The sequence below is a fragment of the Polypterus senegalus genome, chromosome 3 (assembly GCF_016835505.1).
Source record: "Polypterus senegalus isolate Bchr_013 chromosome 3, ASM1683550v1, whole genome shotgun sequence".
Taxonomy (NCBI): domain Eukaryota; kingdom Metazoa; phylum Chordata; class Cladistia; order Polypteriformes; family Polypteridae; genus Polypterus; species Polypterus senegalus.
In genome coordinates, this window is record NC_053156.1 from 62781859 (window position 1) to 62802449 (window position 20591).

Sequence of the window (20591 nt, forward strand, 5' to 3'; positions counted from 1 at the left end):
CTTGTTGCCTCCTCTACTTTTTTTCAATGCATTGCATCTTCACCAGTCAATAGATAAGACTTGCTGTGAATTTCCTACAAGATACTACACTTGATCTTTGTCTAAAGTAAAGACACGCTTTTAATGAATTAGCAGGTCCAATTCCCTGCTTCACATGCTGACTGTATTTTGCCATTCTAAGGGAAAACAGAGTTTAAACCCAAATAAGCTCTATCAGAGATCACAGTGGTAACCAATTGTGTCACACATTCTGCCATATGGGGATACCATACTCAGTCTAAAAATTATTACTGAATAATCTGACTGATGCCATTATCAACTGTGACTTACAAGTTTGGACTTTTTTCGTTTTTACAGTTGGAATACAGATGGGTTGCTTTACTTGATGAAGGTTGCATAGTGAGTCAGAGGTGGGGATTGAACCAGTGGCCTTATGGTTTAAGGGTCAGCACCTTAGCCACTACATTATACTACTACTGATTTTAATGCATTTTTATTTATATAATACCTTTCCCACCCTCAGAGTGATTCACAAATATTCAAAAGGGTAAACAGGAATAGAAGTACAGAAAAAACTCAATAAGTAACAGTAGATAAAAATAAGTATCAAAAAATTAAACACCAGGTTAAACATAAATACAAACTTATGGGTTAGAACAAGAAACAATAAATAGAAAAAAATAAATACATATATAATATATAATGGCTATATTATATGCATAATCCAGGTAAATAGTCAGCAGCCATTTTCTATTCTATTCCAAATATACTAAAATAAAATGCCCCCATAAATTAAGACCCACTCATGTAGGCTATACCACCCAGGACCTGTAAGGACTTACCATACCAGAAGCCTCCACAAAAACAAACTCCAGTCCAGTCCTATGTAAACACCATAACAGTTCTGCCCCCTTGTGGTGATACATCACAAAGATTTGTTTGTTTATTATTTTTTTTACAAAAAAACAAGCAAAAGAAACAAAATCTAGTACTACTCTAGTGGGATTTGTAATTTACAGTGAGGAACTATTTTGTGGATAGGATGCTGATCGACCACTGGACAAAAAGGCAAATATGACATAAACCAAAAGCATTTTTGAGACTTTGGGAAGAGCCTTCAAATGTCCTGATTATTACACCAGTTTTAAAAAAGGGGAAATTTAGGAGAAGTACATTAGGATATGACAGATGGTAGAGCTGAGACATAAGTACAATAACATAATGTAAAAATAATGTGGATTGAGCAAGTGCAATGCAGGTTCTTGAGGGCACTGAAGCCTCTTGGCAGCATTGAGTGCAAGGCAGGAATCAACCATGCATGGGACTGTAGTCCATTACAAATTAGAAAATACTGTTAATGACTTAAAAAAAAACTACTTTCCCCAAATAACTGCTCATTACATTTTAATAAATAATCTCCCTGTGTGGAGAGTGCTTTGAGTAGTGAGAAAAGCGCTATATAATTATTATTAAGAATTATTAAAATCTACCAAACCGTTTTGTAATTTCTACATTGACTCCAAAACACAGAGACTGGGAAATAATGACTCACTTAATTAGGCTAAGAGTCCAATGAAAAACGAAAGTTGGTTGGAACAAAAACTTGCAGCCACAGCGGGTCCCCAGGACCGAGTTTGTGAACCACTGCACTGCAGGATTGGAGGAACCCAAGGCCAACTCTGAGAGACAAAAGTAAGGCTGGAGACAACCCTAGTCAGTGCTAGAAACATATATATATAATGATCATGTCCATTCTAGAGCTGTCAGTAAGTCTAAAAGCTTCCAATACACTGAATGTGTACCCTGTATGATCCAGAGAGAATGCCCATTCTGTAAACCACTATATCCAGCAGTATCTTTGTAGGTCAAACTCTGTCCTTCATGAAATGGATACAAGGAAGGAACCAGTCCATAATAGGGTTACATACTGACATGCCCTCTCATGCCAGTCTAATTTACCAAGTCATTTAACATCATGTTGGAATGGGAGATAGCCAGAGTGCCTGAAGAAATTGTCTAAAAATTACAAAAGAACCACAGATACTCTAAACGTATTGGTAACCAGCTGGAAATCAGTCCCATGTAAAGGCACCATGACGTGGCAAAGCTACTTGTTTCAGAAGTGGTGATAATAGCATGCCTGAAAGGATGGGTTTTTAGGCTAAATTAGAACAATACTTTTATTGAGCCTCCCAGACAGACTAAAGGGAAGAGTTTCAGAGTAAATAAACATTTGTTTTTACACTACACATACTTCTCCAAGTATTATTTCTCTATCATTAGTCACACTCCTCCACATGAAAAAACAATTCAGCCTTAGCTAGAAAGGGGTGAAAATTTATAGTTTCTAAGGTACCGTGTGTTACTGTAACATAAAAAGGGAACATTCATGATAATTTTCATGGACACCAGGCTTTATTACTGCAATCCATGCAGCTACTAGGGTATCTCTTAATTCCCTGAGGAAATTTGTTCTCCCTAGATTCTTTAACATTTCTCTGGGCTCTGACCCCAAATACATGCTAAATCAAGCTCACATTACTCAAGCTTATACATCTTTTTTCATCTGGCATACAACTAAATTATAGTAGTAAAAAATATTTTATAAAAATGAGTGTTTTTTTGCAAACATCTATCTTATTGCAACACTATTTTACAATTCATACAAATATATAAATAATGGTTTCATATTTGACAATGTGTATTAATTTTTCAGCACCTTTCAAAAGTATTCTAATTCTAAGTAACTAACCTTTCATATTCTGGTACTCTGCTTTTATTAGCTGGAAACGTTAACATTCACATCTCACATAGCTTATGCAAATACATTGGCTAGAAAATTTGTGATCAAATTAAAAAAGTTTTATATTTAGTACCTAATTTTTAGCTGGTGTACATCTGCCCGGACTTTTTAAATACATTTTGTGCCGTTGGAGTCCTGTGGCACAGGTGTGTAAAGTAATTTGATTAAAGTCACACCACCTACTCAAAGCATCATGATGCTCCAACAATGATGGACGGATTAAAAGGCAGAAGTCTACGTGACCATCATCATCAAGTCCTTTCATGAGAACCCTAAATCCAAAGAGGACTGTTTGACTAATGTTAGGTAGAATGCCCAGAGGGACTGGGCAGTCTCATGGTCTGGAATCCCTACAGATTTTTTTTTCTCCAGCCGCCTGGAGTTTTTTTTTTGTTTTTTCTGTCCTCCCTGGCCATTGGACCTTACTCTTATTCTATGTTAATTAATATTGACTTATTTTATTTTCTTATTGTGTCTTTTATTTTTCTATTCTTTATTATGTAAAGCACTTTGAGCTACTGTTTGTATGAAAATGTGCTATATAAATAAATGTTGTTGTTGTTGTTGTAAGTCAAAGACAGGAACTGAACCAGCAACTTTGGCATTTAAAGCTCAATACTACAGTCACTACAGCAGAAACCTAGTCATTAGTATTCCTATTGTCATAGCAGACAGAGGTAGCATTATGATGTGTTGCTTATTCCCTAAAGCACAGATGGGAAACCTTGGCACAGTGGAAATGAAAAGGTCTTAACTGTACAGTATCTGGCGTTTCAATCTTCTGCACTATATGATATTATACTGAAATTATAGCCACTCCATTAACACTGCCCTGTGTCATTATATTGCCAAGATCATTCTAAATTTCCTCATCTTTTAACATTAGTTGCTGGTCAGACCCTGAAATTGTTGATTCAAATCCCACTACTGACACCATAAGAAAGTCACTTAGCCTAGCCTTCTGTGCGGTGAGGCTGTTGCTAAGGGGCTACACAGCTCTACACATGCTTCAGCCTCGGAGGACATGACTGGTCAGTGTAGTCGGACAATTCAAGATTTACTGTAAATAAAAATATTTAAAAAAAAACTTACTGTCAAACCCAGCTGTGTGAGGCAGCAGCACTAACAATTGTATGACTGTGCATTATATTATGTGTTTGTGTGATACTAAAACAACTGTCCAAATAGTTGTGCTCTGCATTTTTCCACTGCATCCACTTAACAGTGTCATCTCCAGGCAGAGGAGTAGCTTCAGTGACAGACTTTTGTCACTGTCCTGTTCCACTGACAGACTGAGGAGATCGTTCCTCCCCCACACTATGCGACTCTTCAATTCCACCGGGAGTAAATCGAACATTAATTTTATTTTAATTCTTTTCATTTTTATTATTATTTAATTTAATATTGTTTCTTTGTATCAGTATACTGCTGCTGGATTATGTGAATTTCCCCTTGGGATTAATAAAGTATCTATCTATCTATCTCTATCTATCTATCTATTCTCTTTTTTCAAAGACTGTCATGGTGATAGCAGTTAAATAGGAAATACAAAATAAGCACCCTTGTACACTTGGTTAATATTGCCTAGTGGTTAGGAAAAGAATCTGTAAAATATAGGGATATAAAAGTTGTCACAAAAAGCAGACACAAGTTATAAAAAAAGGTTTGGGGCAGCCACCCGTATAATATTCCCTGGCTGAAAATGGGTAAATTGCTAGCACTGATGTGCTCAGAACGGAGTCCAAAACAAAACTGATTACGTTAGTCAAATATGGCGGCTTTAAAGAACAGAAAAGGAAATGGAGTCATCAAGGGCGGAAGCAGAAGGGTCCTCTTCCATAGGTTCGGACCCGAACGTGACGTCATCAAAAGAGCCGGAACAGGAAGTCTCTTCGGTCATGGGTTCTTCACCAAAAGTGATGACATCATTAGGGCCAGCCAGAATTTCCCGTGTACGGTCTGCAGGAAAGTGAGAAAAAGGGTCAGTGCACTCTGCCACCCCCTGGTCTGGTGTGGAATTACTCTCATTTAGACCCTTTAGCTGCCTCCCATATGCACATGTGTAACAAAGTTTAATCCTTGTCACCATTTTAGCCTGTGAAAAATAGTATTAGTTGCAAAAAATGATTCAATGGCCTTCTAAGCCTATAAATTTCTCTCAGTTTTTGTGAAGTGTTAAAATGGCTGTAATAGTGATACTAGAAAATTGCACACCGTTTTGAACAGAGCATACAACAAATGAAAATAACATTAGCTTATTATCTTTACATTTTGGTTATCAAGACTGCCAAACTATAATTCATATGGAAAACGTTTTTTTTACTACAATGCAATAGCCAATTTTACCCATTTGTTTTTATTTCTATTACAGCTATTTTCTATCTTTAAGACTATTCTTCACTGTTATACTGCAGTCTTGTGAGAAGCAGGAATATGAGAAGAATTTGATGTGAAAGTAGGAATACTTCAGGGTTCAGCACATTTCTCATTATTTTTTATAAAATATTAGATGAGATCAGCAAGGAAATGAAGAAAAAGCCTCTGCAGTCCATGCCCTTTGCAGATGATCTTGAGCTATGCAAGGATACAAGGGAGGAACTGGAAATGGAAACAGAGAAGTGTAGAGATATTTTTCAAGGGCATAGGATGAAGACAAGGAGATCAAAAACTCAATACATGTTTTGCAACTACAGTGGAGAAGGTAAGAATGGATTCAAAAGTACAGAGATCTAAAGGCAGAAATTAGGCTGGAAATTGGAGCAAGATCAAAACAAAATCTTAAAAAGTCTAGGACAAAAGTATACCTACCAAGATATAAGGTAAAATATTCAAAATAATAGTAAGGCCGGCAATGTTGTATATTGAAAATGTTTGGGAGCTACTAGGTAGGAGAATGAATATGTGGATTGAACAAAATAGATGAAGTAGAAAATAGGAAAGCTTCATGGTAAAATATACAATGGAAGATGAAGGATAGAAGACTCTAGAAGACTAGTGGCACAGGGCATGTAAGGAGACAAGAGGAAAACAGAATTACAGATGAAGCTGCCAGGAGAAATAATAAGAAGGGAACAGGAAACTAGACTTAAGGATGTGACTGTGAAGGATATACAGGAGAATGGGTATAATAAGTAGATGATCATGAAACAAAATGTAATGTAATGCTGGATAAGGGAAACATCTGAGGGGGAAGAAAAAGTCTATTCTTTACTATTTTCAGTTACCCACTTTACATTATACTCAGACAGCAAAGCGGAATGACATTTACAAAGGTACCTCACAGCTCTATGGACCTAGGAAGCACTCCCAGCTACTGTCTATGAGCATTGGTCTTCTCTGTGTACTGCAATTTCTTCCCACATTTCAAGGATACAGACTTAACATGAGTGGTTATGGATAGGAAACCAGAGTACCCAAACAGAAATACCAGCAAACACATGGGGAGAACATGCGAATCCCACACTGAAATAAATCCGGCAAGGATTGAGACTCAAAATATGTAGTTGTGCTGGCCACTTGCACCCTTTAACAAGTATCTTCAATCGAAAAATGCTATGTTGACTGGTTAGGCAGTGTCAGTCTGAAAACATGGGTGCACAACTGGAAAGCTGTTAAGGGTACGTTTTGCACACACATTTGGAGATTTGTCTTCATACAGAGAATCACAGACATATGTAGCAAGTTACCAAGCAGTCTGGTAGACAGCAGGACTTTAGGAAACTTCAAAACTAGCCTTCATGTTATTTTGGAAAAATTTAGAGGCTAGTACTGGTGAGTATTTTTGGGCTGAATGACCTGCTCGTGTGTACAATTTTCTAATGTTCTAATGAAAATTAACTAACATGCAGTAAATCACACCATTGTTTTGCATGTATTATTTTTAAGTCTGTCAATGCATATTTATACATTTATTATTCATTGCAAGTGCACACAAACTGCTGGAAGATGTTATCACAAAGTAAAAAATAATCTAAACAATCCAGATCTATTTTAACCAGTTATGTAAAAATTATTTCAAAAAGTGTTTACCATTTAGACTGTTGGACACTATGAACAGATTGGCAATTTCCCTGTCTGTAACATTTTATTATATTTAATGAGATTTATTTGCAAACTGCCACAAAAACCAAATAGCAGAATATAATAATCAAAGAGGACTGACAAAGATCTTTAAGTATTGACAAGCTGTCTGACAAATTAATGTTGTTTCTACAGTATTGACTGCTGATATTCAGTAAAGCAAAAAATGAAAAACAAAAATTGATTGCAAAGCAAATATTACTTTATATGCAATGCAGTCCTGGATCATTTCAGTGGATAAGAACTAAGGACTGATCAATTTATTGATGTGAAGTAATTCTGGAGTATGTAGATGATCTGAATTATTTATATTTATAGTTTCAACAGTTTATCTCTAAAACATCATATAATTGTTTTTAAAACAGTCCATCTCAGCAGCAGCTGGCACAAGGCAGCAAACAAAATAGAACAGGGCTGCCAGTTAATTGCAGGGCATATTCATGCATACAAATTAGCATTTAAAGGAAACAGAATACCCGAGACCAAAAAAGATTAACAATGATTACAGTAGTGTTTCATTCACTTGTGTGTGCCTTCTAAATAATAATTGTAAAGTAAATGTATTATAACCTTATATTTCCTTACATGTATCACATGTTCACCAATACCAAATTTTAGAACAATACATGGAAACTAATTTATATATAATAAGGTTGCAAATAAAAAGAACAAATAGGAGATATTGTATTATGTAAATATTTCAAAACTAGCAAATAATCAATATTAAAGTATGGTGATAATATATTAATAAGGAGTCCCATGCAAGCTATTATTATTATTATTATTATTATTATAATATTATTATTATTATTATTATTATTAATAATAATAATAATAATAATAATAATATCATCATCATCTGGAGTACTGTGTATAGTTTTGGTCTCCAGGCTACAAAAAGGACAAATCAGTGCTAGAGAAAGTCTAGAGAAGAGCGACTAGGCTGATTCCAGGGCTACAGGGGATGAATTATGAGGAAAGATTAAAGGAGCTGATTCTTTTCAGTTTAAGCCAAAGAAGATTAATTGGAGACATGATTGAAGTGTTTAAAATTATGAAGGCAATTAGTACAGTGGATCAAGACTGTTAATTTAAAATAAGTTCACCAAGAACAAGGAGACACAGCTGGAAATGTGTTAACAGTAAATTTCACACAAATATTAGGAAGCTTTTCTTTAAAAAGAGATTCACAGACACACAGAATAAGCTACCAAGTATTGTGGCAGTTGGTAAGACTTTATGAGTGTTCAAAACTAGACATGATGTTATTATAATAGAATTTAGTGGATAGGAATGGTGAGCTTTGTTGGGCTGAATGGTGTGTTCTCATCAAGATTATTCTAATGTTATAGAAAATGTTTTCAGAGCAAATTATCAGAAATATCATCACAGAATATGATCAAATTATCATCTAAAATAAACGAGAAATGTTGTAAAGGGACATTTTGTAGTGAAAATTGTTCAAGTCAGTGCAGAATCTTAAAATCTAATATTCTAAAAAGGTATTTGTTTATTATTGTGTGCAAACTAGTACATTAACTCAAGACTGGGCTAAGATTGTGCAGTACTTTTGGGAATTAGAACTACCGGTTCCACCATACACACACATGCACACAGACAAAATCAAATGTAATACACTATACATCAAACAATTTCGTAGGACAGTATTAAACCTGGAACTTATACACATTTTCATAAATTCCAAAAAGATGCATAGGAGTGTTTTGCTATTAGAACCTGTGTAATCTATCATAATTATTAATGATTTGTAAACATTTTTGCTGTCCCTTACTATATCTCTCTATTATAAAAGAAAATCTTGAAACAAGACTATTGCCAAGAGATTTTTTCAAGTCCTACAAGACGAGACTATTGCCAAGAGATTTTTTCAAGTCCCACCCTCCCTTCAACCATTTACGGTTAATGGCCCATGCCCACGGTCCTCTCACCTCTCATTCATGTGACTACTTTTGTCAAACACAGTTCCAACGCTTATAAATTTTTACATTTTCCTCACTTTAAGATCCCAATAAAAGAAGACTTATTATGTCCAAATCTTATTGAAGAATTTCATCCCGAAGGATTATCAACAGAAGAAATCAGTACACGGGCAATCCAAGCACCAAGAAACGATGAAGTCAAACTAATTAATGTGAAATTTGTCAATCGGTTACACGGCAAATTGGTTAAATGTGTATCAATAGACTATGCTGAAACAGTTGGTGGTGATGGTGCGGAAGATGAAAACATCAACTTACAATATCCCAAAGAATATCTACAACCTTTAACACTGTCCGGTCTTCCACCGGCCGAATTACTGTTGAAAGAAGGATGTATCATAATGTTATTGCATAATTTATGTATGAGTGATGGGCTATGCTATAAGACAAGATTAGTTGTATTCAAAATTGGTCGAACAATTCTGACATATAAAATTTTAACATGCAACAAGAAAGGTAATGTAGTACATCTCCCGCAGATAGCATTAGACACGAAAGGAGATCTTGAAATGCCATTCATATTCAAACGTTTACAGTTTCCCGTTAAAATAGCTTATGCTGTGACAATTAACAAATCACAGGGACAAACATTCGAAAAAGTCGGTTTATTTATTAGAGAGAAAGAAACGATATTCACTCACGCGCAGTTACTGTATATGTTGCGTTGTCACGATGTAAGTCCAAACATTTAATCAAAATTCAATGCAATATTGACGAAGAGTTAATTTAAAAAATTGTTTTTACTGAAAAAGTATTTGCGTGTTAATTTCAAAGCCAAACAGAACAAAAATGTATAATGCAATGAATACCTCTAACACAACATGAAACATAATTTTCATAATTTTGTTTCAATTTATTATGTTTTACTATGGTTATTTACTCACTGTAATGTAAAGTAGTTAGTTCTATTATGCATATGTAACAATTCCCATGAAAATAACAATCTGTTTAAATTGTACATCTGCCTCCCCATAAGCGAGTGGTAGATCCATGAATTGGCTAGCGTGTAGTGCCCGCCCAGGGGTTGGCAAGCAACGTGAGCAGGGGGCAGAGCCCCATAGTAAATATAAAGAATTATTAAGGTAAAGCACAATACACACAGTACCTTTAATTTATTTGGTTGACACCTTTATTCAAGGCAACTTGCAACATTTATGATACAATTGGTTATGTATCTTGGCCTTGGAATAATTAATTGTAACAAAAAGCAAATCACGTCTAAAAATTTAGGCGACTTTACATCCTTTGAGGCATTCATTTTAAATATTAAAACAGATTCCAACACAATTATAGTGCTAGTCCACCAGGGCCATATTCATTGTTCATGACTGAATTTAGCAACCCTTCATCTGATTTGGCTATAAATTATGATCACCTAGTACTGATGGGTGATTTTAATGTACACATTAATGTGGAAACTGAAAATTTTAGCAAATGTTTTACTTATTCAGTAGGATTTTGTCAGATTGTCAAAGCTCCAACTCATAAACATAACCACACCTTAGATTTAATTATAACTTACAAAGTTGAAATTCAAAATTTAAATATTACTCCATTAAATGAAGTTATTTCCGATCACTACTTAATTACATTTGATTTAGTCCTGCCCTTGCCAATGCACTCACAGATTAAAACAAAGACAGTGCAACATCTAGATTGTAATTCTGCTTCAAAATTTATAGATACTTTGAGTAAGTCGAGTGTAATTGTGGAAAACCATTTAGATCAGTTAACATCAAATGTAAATATGGAAAACAATTTAGATCAGCTAACATCACATTATAATGTGACCTTGAGAGATGTGGACGCAGATGCTCCCCTTAAAACAAAAGTGATCAAAGCACATAGAAACTCTCCCTGGTTTGATGAAAAAACTTGAGCTCTTATAGAGTGTTGAAAGCTGGAGCGTAGATGGAGAACAACAAAGCTACATGTCTTTCAAATTGCATGGACAGAGAGTGTTAAAAAATATAAAAAAGCTCTCTTTAAAGCTCGCTCAGAATACTATTCTACAATAATAGATAGCAATAATAAAAATCCTTGGGTACTGTTTAGAACAGTGGCTAAATTAACAAATGGGAATTCAGATCTAAAGTGCAAAATACCAACAGATATTAGCAGTACAGACTTTATGAACTTCTTCAATGAGAAAATTAAAAATATAAGATCTCAGCATCACAGTACAAACCAAATACTAGCTTAGCAGACCCTGCAGCACATTGCATTCAGCACTTTAGTAATTTTAATCCTGTAACTGAGCAGGAAGTCTTAACTTTAATTTCTAAAATGAAGCCCACTACTTGTTCCCTAGATCCAGTGCCAATAAAAAAGTAAAAAGTGCAATGGATGTTCTTGCAGCACCTATTCTAAACATTATCAATAGTTCATTATTGCATGGCACAGTACCTGATGCACTAAAAGTGTCAGTCATTAAACCATTACTTAAAAAGTCAGACCTAGACCCACACATACTAAATAATTATAGGCCTATTTCAAATTTACCATTTCTCTCTAAAATACTAGAAAAAGTAGTTGTCAGTCAGCTTCAGTCACACCTTAGGCATTACAATTTATTTGAGAAATTCCAGTCTGGTTTCGTACTGGTCATAGTACAGAAACGCACTAACGGGTTGTAAATGACATTCTGATATCCTCTGATGAAGGAAACTCCACTGTAATTATGTTGTTAGACTTAAGTGCAGCATTTGACACCATTGACCATTCTATTTTACTGCACAGGCTAGAAAATGTTGGCCTTACAGGCGCTGTGCTCACTTGGTTTAGTTCTTATTTATCAAATCAATTCCAATATGTACAGAAATGTGCTGACAGTACTCCATCATTATACACAGAAGTTAGATGTGGTGTCCCACAGGGCTCAGTACTGGGACCTTTACTGTTTTCACTTTACATGCTTCCACTGGGATCTCTCATTAGGAAACATAATGTTAATTTTCACTCGTATGCAGATGACACCCAGTTATACCTTTCATTTAGATCAAATGAAGTTTCTCCAATGTTGTCTTTAATTAGTTGTGTTAGTGAATTAAAGGAGTGGATGGATGAGAACTACTTGTCTTTAAATACAGATAAAACAGAGATGTTAATTGTTGGAGGGAATGACGCTGATCACAGCAATATTTTGTCATCATTTAACTCAGTTGGAATCACCATTAATTTCACTGAATCAGCCCGCAATCTAGGAGTTATCTTTGACTCTAGCATGTCATTTAAAGCGCATATTACAAAGTTGTCCAAATCATGTTTCTTCCATCTTAAAAATGTTAGGAAATTAAGGCACTTTCTAAATAAACAGGATTCTGAGAAATTAATTCATGCATTTATTTCTAGTAGGATTGACTACTGCAATGCGGTGTTCACTGGATGTTCAAACTGTTCTTTATACAGCCTCCAGTTAATTCAAAATGCTGCTGCAAGAATTATTACAAGAACAAGAAAATACAAACACATAACTCCAGTTCTTAAATCCTTTAACTGGCTCCCGGTTAAGTTTAGGGTAGATTTCAAAATCCTCCTTTTAACATATAAAGCATTAAATGGCCAAGGTCCGGCTTACTTGTCTGAACTTATTATGACTTACAAACCATAGTGCACATTAAGATCTCAAGATGCCAGTCTGCTTATGATTCCAAGGATTAATAAAATAACAGTGGGAGGTCGAGCTTTTAGTTACAGGGCCCCTAAACTGTGGAATGGTCTGCCTGCTACTATAAGAGATGCCCCTTCGGTCTCAGCTTTCAAATCCCAGGCTGAAGACTCACTACTTCAGTTTAGCATATCCTGACTAACTGTACAGACTGCATCTCTGTTGTTAGTAAATAGCACTAAAACATAAGTAAAATGATAATTATAATTTGTTACTAAACCTCACCTATTCTGTTTCTCTTCTCAGTACTCAAATGTGGCACTTGGTGTCACAGCCCACCTGCCAAGTTGTTTTGCCTGCCTAAGGTAAAGACATTGTTGATGGAGGATCGCAGGAATCGTGGGGTAGAGGGGTCCTTTCATCAGATTGGCTGGCCCAGCGCTGTTTCAGTTGTGGAATGACCAATGGGGGAGGCAGCTTGATGACTAAGGGTCTCCAGGACTCTAAACAAATCCAAATCATATTATGTGATATAATCTACTGTTAAATTCTACTGTATAATTTTCTTAGAGAGTCATGGCTAGGGGGTTGTCAAGAGGCAGGACCTGTTAAAGCCCATTGCAGCACTTCTTGTGTGATTTTGGGCTATACAAAAATAAATTGTATTGTATTTTGGTTTTCCAAGTGGAGCACAGGCAGATCAAGTGACTTTTTTCAGAGTCACTCAGCATCAGAATTTGAACCCACAACCTCAATATTTGATGGCCAAAGCTTTAACCATTACACTACACTGCCTGTCTGTATAATGTACTGTGTTAATTTATCTGTATAAAACCATTATAATATGTAAATCTGAACAGAATTAAGAATAAAAAAATAAAAATAGACAATGTTCAAAATGTTTTGTTTCTGAAATGAACAATCTTACCAAAGAGTCAAGAAAGAGTAAGTGTGTAATTTATTTGTATTGTTAATGTAGCCGATTACTGGAGGATTGCGAAGAGATTCCTTTTATTTTATTCATATAACCGTCCGGTGTTATACTGCCTTGGGTTTGGGGCTCTCTGGCTCCCCCTGGTGGTCACAATATACACGTATCAATGAAGAAAATGAGAAAAGTACTGAACAAAGAGATACTAGAACATCTTTTTACAATTATTTTTTTTAAATTGATAATTAAAAAGACCCACTACAATTCAGTTGAGCAGTTTCCTAAATTAAACTGTTAAGTTTTCATAAATGACAAATGTTGATATTAGTTACTTTGTAATGCTGCCCACGGAAGGCTGTTTCTTACAGCTAGGAGACAAGTGTGTGATAGCACAACGAAGTGGTGATAGCAGATTACTGCCCGTGAGAAAAAAAAAATATATGGATGTAATGACCAACTTAAATAAAGATAAACAATTTTTGCATTCGGTATTCAAGAAGCAAGACTTATATAATGATATGGTAGATTTCGATTAAGTTTAATGAAAAGATAAGATAAAAGACACTTCCAGTTTCTTTGGAGACGTTTCACGGTGTTCTAAACCAGAAAAACGTACACGTCAGCAAGCAAGTGAAGAGCAACGGGGGACAGGACGAAAGTCTCCACACATAACCACTGCATAGTCTGTGTACGGTAGACTCGAGATGGTATGCGATTTGGTTATTTTTTACAAGATGTGCTTGAAATGTGGTGTTCGATATTAAGCACTAATAATGCATTATTAAATGTTCTAATAGACAGATTTCATATACACACATTTTACGAAAGGATTACGAGCCTTTACGTATAGGTTAGAGTGCACTGTTAAATATAGGCTAAATGTGAAGGCAACTGATTTGTGATTTCGTGTCAAGCTTGGGGGCTTGCGCGGGTCTCATTTTCAAGTGAAGCTGGTCGCGGGTTGGGAAATCCTTCAGCTGACCCTTTTCGATTTAATGTTATAAGCTGACGCCGCCACAAATTGTACAAAAAAATATGCATTTTGGGGACGGGGGGGTTAATTAATCCGCCGGATGCAAATAAGCAGACGCAGCCATCGACATACTCGTGGAGCCGGAGTTCGTCGTTCATGTTTAGTTTTTTTTTTTTGCGGCGATTGCCCATATGGGTAATTCAGACTTGCAGCAGTTCAGTTACATTATACATCACACGTACATAAAGAAATTATTGCATCAGTACTTTTGAAGCGTCGAGAACGTTTGACGTCTAAAAACAATAACAAAATTCCTAAATACGTCAACTACAAAACACACTTATTAATTCCAAAGTTGCATGACAGAGACTCGCTGCGGTGTTGTGAAATATTCAGAGCATTATATTTTGGGTAGAGTACTCAGAATCAGCATGCTCAAAACTGCTTCGGAAAAAGTACAGGAAACAACCTCAGACTGGGCGCAACCTCAAATCACGGCCCAAACATGCAAAATATACGGTGAACACGGTGGACCTCAGATCTCTTAGCCCAGATGATTTTTATATTGGGATTGGTGCCAAAATGTCAGCTGACTGTCATCCGGAAGCTGTCATTTGTCTTGCACTGGTACAAAAGACTAGATCCTAATATAACGGGGCTGACCCGAAGCGTAAAACGATCATACATAGTAACATCCACAAATTACATTTTGTGTTTCAGCGTATTATAATTGAGTGTGATCCGAGTACTGTATGTGGTTACTTATTAACGTTTGGGGAGGTCCATTTATTGGATTATAACTGTCATACCGTTTGATAATTTCCACATTACATGGCAAATTGTAATGCGAACACCTTCTTCGTCCAAAATACAATTTTCAAAAAATGTTCATCTACCGTCACGAACAGGATTCGAACCTGTGCGGGGAAACCCCATTGGATTTCGAGTCCAACGCCTTAACCACTCGGCCACCGTGACTCGCGGAGAAAACAGCCGGAGCTCCGCCTTCAAAGGCCATACAGCCATATTTGACATCATTCTGTGTCACGGACGTTTTTACTTCGAGTGGCTTGAAAAATCTGGCAAGAATAAAACATTTATGCAAACAAAAACAAATATAATGTTTTTCGCCTCTTTTCTCATATCAGTTCGACTAGTCTAAAATATAATATATAATAACGAAGAACAGCAAAGCCCAGAAACACACCGAGATTTCGTTTTCTTGTACGCCGTGTAAACTTAATCTTAACTTTACAGATTAAGTATTTAGTATTGTAACACATAATTAGAGAATTCATTGAACTACTTAAACTTACAAAAATAAATAAATAAATAAATAATCGGTGTGACTCAGCTTTAAATTAGCAGTTGGCTCAATGCAATAAAACGCAGTAACGCGCATAAAGGGAGCAATACATTTGATCCGAATTAAGATTTTACATGAAGTAGATTTATTCATTGAACTATTGGAAAGTGGGAAATACGAATGGAGTGAAAAATCCTTGTTCTCTACGGTGGGTGCCTCGGACTTTAAAATACAGGACCGGTTTGCTCATAAATACGAACTCAAATTCGTGCAACCAATTAACCTAGCACGTAGGTTCTTGAGAAGTGGGAAACAGACATACCCTGTTAAAAAAAAAAAACTCACACCAAAAGCACATGCAGGTAACGCCACGCAATCATGCCAACCCACGGTTAGAAAATTAAAGGAATGCTTGGAAAATCAGATAAAGTCGACAGCCACTGGCGTGCTTATTATTCGTTACTTTGTTAGTTTGACGCAATACTATCATCTTGACTTATCACGGTTCGCGGATGTGCTTCCGGACGTGGAGGCTGCAATGAAATGGTTACTGTAGACATCAGCCCATTACTGTGTGCTTTCTATCTAATCGTTTCTTGCTGTTTTGTGTCAGAAACAATTTAGGTAAAATCAGGTACTCTTTAAACAAAACTGTGAAAACAGCTTTTAATTAACTGACACATAGCGCACTGTATATAAATACATTATGACATGAGCCAGCTCACCTACTGGATAATGCAGCAAAATATGCATAGCAGGCATTTATGCACCTTTTTGTGATGAGTAGTTCACCTTTATTATACAAGCATTCTCTGGTAAACATTATGTCACTTTGATCCATATGTTGCTGAAACCAAAACAGGGCAGAAATGTTTTCTCATCCTCAGCATAATCCATTTAAAGGTGGTGGTGACACCAGTAAACTGTCAGGCTCGCTCAAGCACACCCAGAGTGTGGCTCATTTGAAATCACCAACCATACTGATCTATACAACTTTCGGGATGTAGGAGGAAAACTGGAGCACATGGAGGAAAACCCACATACATTTTGGGGAGAAAGTGCGGACTTCACAAAGACAAGATGCAGAAACAGTATGGAAGCCCAGGGCACTGCTGGATCTGTCAGGTGGCAGTGCTACCCATTCCACTGCCCCGGAAAAAGATGGACTTCTTACTTTATTAGTATCATAACAATAAAAAAAGCTAAGAAAACATAGAAGTAGCATTTTTATGGAGAAAGTAAAACAAAACAAAAAAATGTACAATATCATTGGCACCCAAGAACTAGTACCTACAGTTGTAGTCTTTAAAGGATAAATGCCACTAAACACTTCAATACAATTCCACATGCTGCAGATATTGTGATAATACTGTAAAATGTAGAGATAGGAATGCCAATGTCTTTAGAGGTGGATCTGCAAACCTGAAGCTTTTAATGTTTGATGATAAATTTATTTCTAACATGCACAGAGTTCTTTTGTTTCACTGATTTTTATGGAGGAAAGCTAGAAAGGAACTATAGCTGTTATGTCGCTTTAGAAGATCATGCATGCGAATGGATACTTTAAAATGACCTGCAATTTAATATACAGTAAATGTTATAAGGATGCTATTGTATATACAGTCTATGAAAATCAGTTGACTTTTTTCTGGTACCAAATGTGTCCTGAGAGTTTCTGACTCTGGACTTTTCATAGTTTCAAAGTCTCACCATGCAACTCCTGGTTGCAGTGTTCATACATCACCAAAATCAACATCCTTTTTGTCTTACATCATATATTCGTGTATATTATATTTTCACATTGACACTACTGTGTTGTCTACTGTCTCTCAGTTTTAGTTTATTACTGTTTACACCCTGATTTACATTTCCAGGCCAATTTGAGTTTTTATTTCCATGTAATATATAATTTATTTGAACATTTTTATTGCACCTTTTTACTTTTTAATTCTGAATTGTACTCTCGTCTGTTTTCTTAAGCACCTTTTGAGAGTTTATTCAGAGAAAGATTATTTTACATAGGCTGATTGACTGATAATTTCGCATCTTCCCACTGTATCATGTAAATCAGCAATGCACTTGCTACTGTATTTTGTTCATAACCTTGTTTTTTCTTGTGTCTGTCGTGCACCTAATATATAACAATTCACCTTCATTTCTTGTCTTTAGCCATAACCATAACTTAATGTTACCAATAATATTTAGAAATTAAGTAATAAAAAGTTAGGCAAGAAAATTAACTGAAAGGCATAATATACTGTAAGTGTAATGACGTACTGTTTATCAAAATAAATCAGGCATAGAAACTAATTTATGTTTTTCTATAAAAAACATATATGAAGGGACTCCATATGACCTTCAAGACAATATATCCATCCTTCCACTCACTCATTTTCTAACCCACTTATCCAGTTCAGACTCTGAGGTAGCCAGTGTCTTAATCAGCTGCATTGGTCAAAAAGCCATCATTATAGTTTTATCAAAGTAGCGGTCTTGTTCACAGTGCCTTCTTACTTTATGCATTATGTGGTACAGATCTGAATGCTGGGCCTAGATTATGTGGTCTCAATATCAACAGAACACCCAGAGAGGAACTGGATGGCTAGCTGGTGTACATCTTCCAGGACTTTATTTAAGCAGGCAGTGTGGTGTAGTGGTTAAGGCTTTGGCCCCTACTCCCTGTGATGGTGTGTTGAAATCCTGCTACTGACACTGTGTGATATAATTGCAAGAAATAAATCTGTAATAATTGCATCATAGTAGTGTACGTTGACTTGGATAAAGATGCAAGCAAAGTAAAAACTATAGCCATTTGTGCTATCCATTATGCTGCAATTTATAATTTCCTTCTTTTCATTATCAACAAGCCCTTAGCATATTTCTTTTTTGCCAATATTAGATTGTGTCCATTTCATACATTATTAATTAGTGCCTGTGCCTCACAGCTTTAGGAAACAGGGCACTGTTCTGGCCTGAAATATTTATCTATTTTTAGTGTCTTTTTGAGATTATTTTCTGGTCCATGTTAGTCAGCGTGAATGGTCTGGCTGATAAAATGGCATCCCATCCATTTATCCATCTTCTAAGCCTGCTTATTTAGAACAGGGTCTTGAGGAAGCTGGAGCCTATCTCAACAAGCATTGTGCAAGGCAAGAACAGGGCTCCAGCTCATTGCAGGGTGAACATAAATATACTTACACATCTGGGTCAATTCTAACAGTGCCACTCCACTTAAACTGGATTTTTTTGGGCTGTGGGAGGAAACCCATATGGGCATGGGGAAATTGACATGGAGACCTTTTCATGTGCAGTAGCTCAAGAGGGGAGAAGCGACACTATACGGGACAGGAATTGTTACATTTTAATCCTAGACAGAAATTATTGCCCACTTTTATTTCAGTGCTTTAAATTTAATTGGATATGTGGATGTCTTCAGGGATATTATTATATTCACAAAATAGCAAAAAAAAAAGTCCATGAATGCTGATTATGTTAAATTATTAGACATGACACTACACTGCTTCTACTCTATTGCACATATACTATATTTTCCTAATATAACACATCTTTAAAATGACAAATGAGCAAACAAAAGATTCCCACTAGTTCCATAATTACCAAATGAACCTTAACAGCTAGAGGCTTTAGCATATCATTTTAAATCAGAGTTGACAGCTGTTGGGCTTTATGGCACAGTCTTCTTTTTGGATCACATATTTTGATAGCTTTTCATAATTGTATCTTTTTTGTATCAACAGAAGCAGAAGATCAGAGAGCTGGGTATTACTTTTTGGGCAGTATATGCAAAATTATATGCTCCCAATTCTGACACTAGACCTGATCAGACTGAACTGAATGGCACTACTAAATTAAGTGCATCTCAATTCAGACACATTCTCACAGACAATGCTTCACTTAGTTGCAGTGTGTTGGGGCCTGTGAAGAAACAGTTATTGCATAAAGCTCTAGTACTTTTTGAAGTTGGGCTCTTGCTGGTAACCATAGCAATCCAACTAGAAGAGCTGGTGTTATAAGCAAAGCAAACATGTGCAGCTTGTGCACAGACATTACAGCTACCTTCATAACACAATACAAGTCACACTGGAGCTACTCATGAATATTTATTATACTTTTTATAGAATTATTAGCAACAATTTCTGTAGTCTACTCTTGACTTCTTTATGGAATAGTAAACAGTAGCCTAACGAGCATTAACAAGGCACTTTGCTCATCATTGTGTTTTCTCTGCTTCTTTCAATGAAAAAGAGGAGAACACGATGAATTAAGTCCTATCACGAGTAAAGGGCACAGGGCCCTACAGCCAGTGCCACCCTTATGTCCATGTTCCTGCACAAGGATAAGATGCAAACTCTATACACCACCCGGAGCACTCCAGCCAGGGTTATTACTGCTGAAGTAGGCTAATTTCCCTGCGAAACTGTACTTACAATAGACCGTTCAGATTAATGAAAAATGCAAAACACCTTTTCAGGCATAAATTGCGTTATAAATTGTCATTTTCTTACTTTAGAAAACTTTCTGCCTTGCCCCTTTGGCTCTCTTTTAATACTTATTATAATGAACAGAGACTAAGTATTTAACGTAAACGTTTTAAGTCACTTGCTTATAATAATCACTATGGAAGGTTATAAAGTTTATTTTTTGAATTGGAAAAACTTGCCACTCTGGTGTAAAATAAACAACTTTACTGCATATGACGAGTTCATTACTATTTTTTAAAGTGAAAGAAATACGCACAAAATATGTGCTATTTCAGGATTTGTAAAGACTTATTTACCTACTGAACTGCCCGTTGCTCTCGTCAATGGTTTCTCGCTCTTATTGCCCTACATATAAACCAGGTTATTATTCTGGAAGGCGGAACCAAAAT

At 35.9% G+C, this 20591-nt stretch overlaps 1 non-coding gene across 1 annotated transcript; it reads right to left on the reverse strand.

Annotated features, from left to right (window-relative positions):
• Nucleotides 1–15290: 15290 nt before the first annotated feature.
• Nucleotides 15291–15372, reverse strand: trnas-cga. Its single transcript has one exon. It is a non-coding gene; the product is annotated as a tRNA-Ser (tRNA).
• Nucleotides 15373–20591: the final 5219 nt, after the last annotated feature.